Source organism: Polyodon spathula, chromosome 1 (genome assembly GCF_017654505.1).
Source record: "Polyodon spathula isolate WHYD16114869_AA chromosome 1, ASM1765450v1, whole genome shotgun sequence".
NCBI classification, from domain to species: Eukaryota; Metazoa; Chordata; class Actinopteri; order Acipenseriformes; family Polyodontidae; genus Polyodon; species Polyodon spathula.
In genome coordinates, this window is record NC_054534.1 from 19,391,706 (window position 1) to 19,397,705 (window position 6,000).

The window sequence follows — 6,000 nt, forward strand, 5'->3', positions numbered from 1 at the left end:
TGTTATGTATTTAAAAACTAAAACAAGTTTTATAAGGGAAGCAGCATGGTGCCTGAATGCTGCAGAATTCCTAACAGAAGATGGAATGCCAGCTCCATCCTAACCGCGAGATAAGAACATAAGAAAGTTTACAAACGAGCGGGGGCTATTCAGCCCATCTTGCTTGTTTGGTTGTTAGTAGCTTCTTGATCCCAGAATCTCATCAAGCAGCTTCTTGAAGGCTCCTACGGTGTCAGCTTCAACAACATTGTGTCAGCTTCAACAACATTGTCAGCTTCAACAGCATTAACAACATGTGTCCCCTATGGCAATATGGGATTTAGTTTCCCCTCCTACTATACCATTTACAAGATCAATGCATTTGCTGCTACACCATGCTACAGTGCGCTAATTTATATTCACCCTGAACAGATATTCTACTGATCTAACTAGTGGAAACCACTGTCACTTAAACCATTATAGCAAGACCCTTTGTATATCGAGAGTACAACAAAATATAGAAGTATATCTGAGGGCTCTGTTGTAATGGCTTAAACAAGACAACACTATACCAGTAGATGTGTAGAAAATTCCTCAGTGTTTTTTCAAAGTGAAATGTGAAGTTTACTATACTATTTATTTTCTTTGTATTTATCTGCATATATACATAAGGATAAATTCATTTTAAGACCTGAACCAGTAGTGTTAAATACCACAATGCCATATTTCAAAACATAAATTCTGTAGGCATTACTAAAGTAATGGTGGATTATGAGCCCTCATTGTATTACATGTATATGAGACTTTCTTTAGTGCTCCTCAGAATATCATTCCATCTTTTCTTAATCTCCTCCACCGTTCTTATAATAATGCTTACACTCTAGAAGTAAAGGCTTTCGTTAGAACTTTGCTTTGCCACTGTGGGGAGAGCTTTTTAGGTGATTCTATATTCTCTATTTACAGACTTTCTTTTTTGTCATGCAAGCTGTGAAACATGTATTGAAAATTGGAGTTTGCAAAACAATACAGTATTATAAACTGCAATTTACAAACTGACTTGATCAGAAGGGTTAAATAATGAGCTCTTGGCAAAATGTTATTAAATGTTTCTTTGACCCTGAAAATAATGTCTCCATCACTTTGCCTTTTATATAGCCATCTATCTAATTGCAGCAAATTAACGCCTGCTTTTCAGAGTTCTTAAAATAATCACACAAATACGAGGCCCGCAATTACCGGCACCTTTAATAAATTAGAAGGAATATTTAATAGACATCATTTGCAAAATCCCCTCGCAATTTTAGAGGTTTCGTTCAGTAACGCCCCAGAATTACATATGCATATACAGAATTACATATGCATCAAGGGCTAAAGCGCACAGAGACATTACCCCCCACAAATCACATGTTAGTTCCGTGTTTTTGCCATTGTGTGCGTTTTATAAATCAAATCCAAGAATTCAGAACTCTCAGTGACCCGTTTTACAGTTATAAATCATGTGCAATCCTTTTATAAACCTGGGCCTCAGTGTAAAAATGTCCCAAAACAAAAAACATTAAAACACAGCTAATAAATACAAGGTGGCCAAGCTCGGGCCATGCACTAGCTTCACTATAAGGAGGATCCTGATGTTAAAAGGCTGATCTGAACCCTAATTCTATTGGGGATCGGTAACCAGATCCCATAAACTCGCCCTGCTACCAAAACCGCAAGTCTTGGTTCATGTACCTGACGATCTCAATCCTGACGATCCCGAGTCACACACGGTCTTGTTTTATTTTGCTCACCCATTTTACTGATAACTTTCTTGAGCTGAACGCTGACCCTTTCAGCCAGACCTGGGTGCACACAGCAGACCTGCTATAGAGGCGTGTGAGGCGAGAGTGTATTAAATGGAATGTAGACAGTAATTTATGTGTACAGAAATAAAATAATTTATTTTTATTATCTATACACAACAAAATAATTAAATAACAAAAGAAAACAAAACAGCGTGAGGGAGGGAGTGCAGGGGTGAAATCCAAAACAGATCATGAGAACTTGTCTTTAATATTCTTCGTGGCGAACCATACATAAACAAAATAAGACAAAAGAAATGTTAGTGTTTTCAAAAATCCCGCTGCACCAAACTAGTCTCTCCCTCCACCCGTTACTCCGCCTATTTTACTTTCGGACCAACCCCGAACACAGTAGTACGTTCCATTTAGTATGTAATGCCCCGCCTCTGTAGTCAGTGGAACACCAATCCCCAACTGACAAGTGTCGTTATCATTCACTTGACTCCAGTGGCTGGAATTTACATACTTGTACTTCCACCCCTCACCAAGGTGCCGCCCCTCAAAAGGATGACTTTTGCCATGGTCACGAGATCTTGGTAAGGGAAGTCCCGAGTTGGTTTGATGCCATCTACTGTCGGGAGGCTGAATCACAGGCCGAAATCCCTTTGACTCATCACAAGACGGTTAGGAGGTGGAAAGCAGGTGTTCAGTGCAACCTCCCTTTATGGTCAGGAACACCTCAGGATACACCCCTCCAACCAATTAGGGACTTCTGGTCAACCAAACCCTGACCGAGCCCCATCAATCAATTGGCTGTCCGTGCATCCTTGCTTTCAAAGGATGGATTGAAATTCGGTTCAGGCTGGAACCAGATGATGAAGCTTTGACTTTACCTGTTTTGGTGAATAACCACCAATTAGAAATCCCCATTATTGGATATAATGTAATTGAGGAGATTGTTAAAAGTAATTGTATTGTTCCCCAAAATACTCCACCATGCTACCAATTTACAGACTGGGAGGATCCTGGCCTCATGTAAACCCTAACGATGTTCGCACTCTTGTAAACATCACACAAAATAATACATCCAAATATTTGTGCAGTTAAGGTTTGAAAATGATGTGTGACAATTCCCAAGGGTGAAATGGCCAATGTGAAGTGTTGGGCTTGTACAGGTTTTGTACAAGAAGCAGCTCCAGTGGTCTTTGAACCAGATGTAACTGCCTTTAACGTGGAAGACCTGAACATGAGTGAAATCTTAGTGAGGGTGTCAAAAGGGCCAACATGTTGTATAACAATTCCTGTTGGCAATCCTACTAAGCATAATATCACTCTAAGACGTCGACCCATGCTTGGAAAATTGCAGTTAGTCAAATCCAAAGTTCCAACTGATGTTAAGAGGGATGGAGAAATTCCTACCACCCAGCCACATCAGAGTGGTTGTGTAAATACTTTGTCTAAAATGGACACACAGTATAAGATTGGAAATTTCTCTAGACAAAGGTAAGGCTTACCATCAGGGGTTTTTGGATGAATAAAGTCAACCTCTTACTGTTTTTATCACACCATGGGGTGTATATGAATGGGGTCTTATGGAGGAGAATTAGGACAGAGAAGAGAGAGGCAGCACGGGCAGATTTAGCGAGCTAGCGACAGACAGGAAAGCAGTTTCAGTGGAATGAGCAGAGCGGAAACCAGAATGGAGAGGGCTGAGCAGAGTGATTAGACAGGAAAGTAGAGAGCTGGCGGTGTACTGCCCGCTCGAGGGTTTTAGAGAGGAAGGGTAAGAGGGAGAGAGGATGATCGTTCTGGAGGGAGGTGGGGTCGACGCTAGGATTTTGAGGAGGGGGGTGATAGAAGCTTGTTTGAAGGCAGAGGGAAAGAGGCCAAAGAGGAGAGAGGTGTTGAGAAGGGAGGAGATGAAGGGGAGTAGAGCAGGAGCAGCAGCTTGAAATAGGTGAGTGGGGAGGGGTCCAGGGCACACGTGGTGGGTATATGGCCCTGGAGGAGGGAGAAGTCATAGTCTGAGAGGGGAGAGAAGGAGAAGGTGAGTGAGTTAGTAGGGGAGACAGAGGGTGCTGGGGTTGGAGCGGGAGGGGATAGGGGGGAGGGAGAGGTGTTAAAGAGTCAGCGGATATCAGAGATTTTTGAGGAGAAGAGGCAAAGTCATCAGAGGAAATAGAGGAAAGAGGAGGACGGGGGAGGGTTGAGGAGAGAAAAGGTAGAGAATGGTTTCCGGGGGTTGTTAGTGGAGGATTGGATAATAGATTGGAAATAGGAGTGTTTAACAGAGGAGAGAGTAGAGGAGGAGGCGGGAGGGAGCGGTAGAGGTGTAGGGCAACAGGGAGTTTGGTTCTCTTCCATTTCTTTTCAGCAGAGCGACATTTGGTTCTTGCTGAGTGCAGAGGAGAGCCAGGGTTGGTTTGGGGAGGGGAGGGGACAGAGGGAGTTGAGGGAGGAGGTGAGGGAGGAGAAGAGTGTGGAGGTCTACAGAGAGTTGCGAGAAGGAGTCGATGGGGGGGGAGGTGAGAGAGAGTGGTGGAGGCAAGGACAGAGGGGGAGAGACAGTGGAAGTCATGACGGGAGGTGACAGTGGGGGTAGGGAGAGAGAGGAGAGACAGAGAAAAAGAGATGAAATGCTGATCAGAAAGGTGCAGAGGGGTGACAGAGAGGGTTGAGGCCCTGGAGAAGGTGAGGTCTAGTTGACGGCCAGCTTTGTGGGTAGGAGGGGATGCAGAGAAAGAGAAAAGTTGAAGGAGTTAAGGAGAGGAAGGAATCCGGAAGAGTCGGTGGGGTTGGATAGATGGATATTGAAATCACCTAACAGGACAGTTGGGGTAGACAGAGAGGGGAGGGAGGACAGGAGACTGTCAAGTTCATCGAGAAAGTGAGTGAGAGGTCCAGGGGGACGGTAGAGTACAATTAGCAGGAGTTGACAGGGAGGGGTTAGTTGGATAGCGTGAAATTCAAAGGTGTTAACAGTGAGACGCGGAGTATGGGACAGGACGTAGAGAGAGGACAGGGCAACAGGAATTACAGTGTTATCAGGAGAGAGTCAGATTTAAGTGAGGGCAAGGAAATCGAAAAAGAGAGGTGGGAGGCAAAGGCAGAGATGAAATCAGCTTTGTTAGAAAAAGAGTGACAATTCCAGAGGGCACCAGAGAGAGTGCATGAGGGGAGAGTGTGGGAGGGGGGGAGAGGTAGAGGGATGATGTTAGAGGGGTTAGGGGAGCAGCGAAGGAGAGAAGATGGAGGGAGTGAGAGGACAGAATAACAAGGATGTGAGAGACAATCATAGCAGGACAGGTGAGACAGATAGGTAGAGTAGTAGAGGGATCAGGAGCAGTGGGGGGAGGGTACAGACCTGTCTAGTAGTTGGCGCTGCTAGGTTCGGATTTTCTCCAACAGCCTCTCCTCACAGGACTCCCACAGCTAGGTTCCCGGCTCTTTGGCTGGCACTTCATACTGATGCACAGATAGGCTAGCTGTGTATTATATTAATACACTTCCAGCAGATCTAATGGTAATACAAAATTGCATGGTACAGCCTTTAGGTTATGCTACAAACCAGGATCTTCACTGCTGAAATAATGTGAACATAACCATCTCTCTTTGAAAGACTATCAGACTTGAGTGCAGTGCTTTACTATATTTCACTGTGTAGCTGAAGACTGAAGCTTCAAAGATGGATATTCTTCTGCAGAGGTGGATGTGTGAACGGTTTATTGATTCACTGCTTTGTTGAGCAGACTTGTACATGTACACTCAACCGAATAGGTCACAAGCTGAAATGAAACGGGTCATTTCACATAATGGAAATCTTCTGAGTTTTATATTTTATTTCATGTTGAAATATTAACTTTAAGACATTATTCAATTTTAAAGATGCAGTGTGACATAACAGAAAATCTACAACATTGAAACTAATTGCATTCAGTGGTTCATACCAATCCCCACAAGTATGTGAATTAGTATTAGAATACTAATCATTCATAGCTGCTCAAGAACTGTAAGATAGTACAACTACATGTGCCTCCTGTGGTTAACAAACACAAGCATTCTCACTGACATTGCCACAGAACAGGTGTACAAATCAACGGCAAAATAAACATATCAGAATGACATCTATATTCCAAATAAATACTTAATTATTTAAATATAAATGTACTTTCAGTGGGCTGGATTTCCACTTCCCCTTATTAAGTTGACAACGTCCCTTCATTTAAGTAAAAGGGAACAAAAA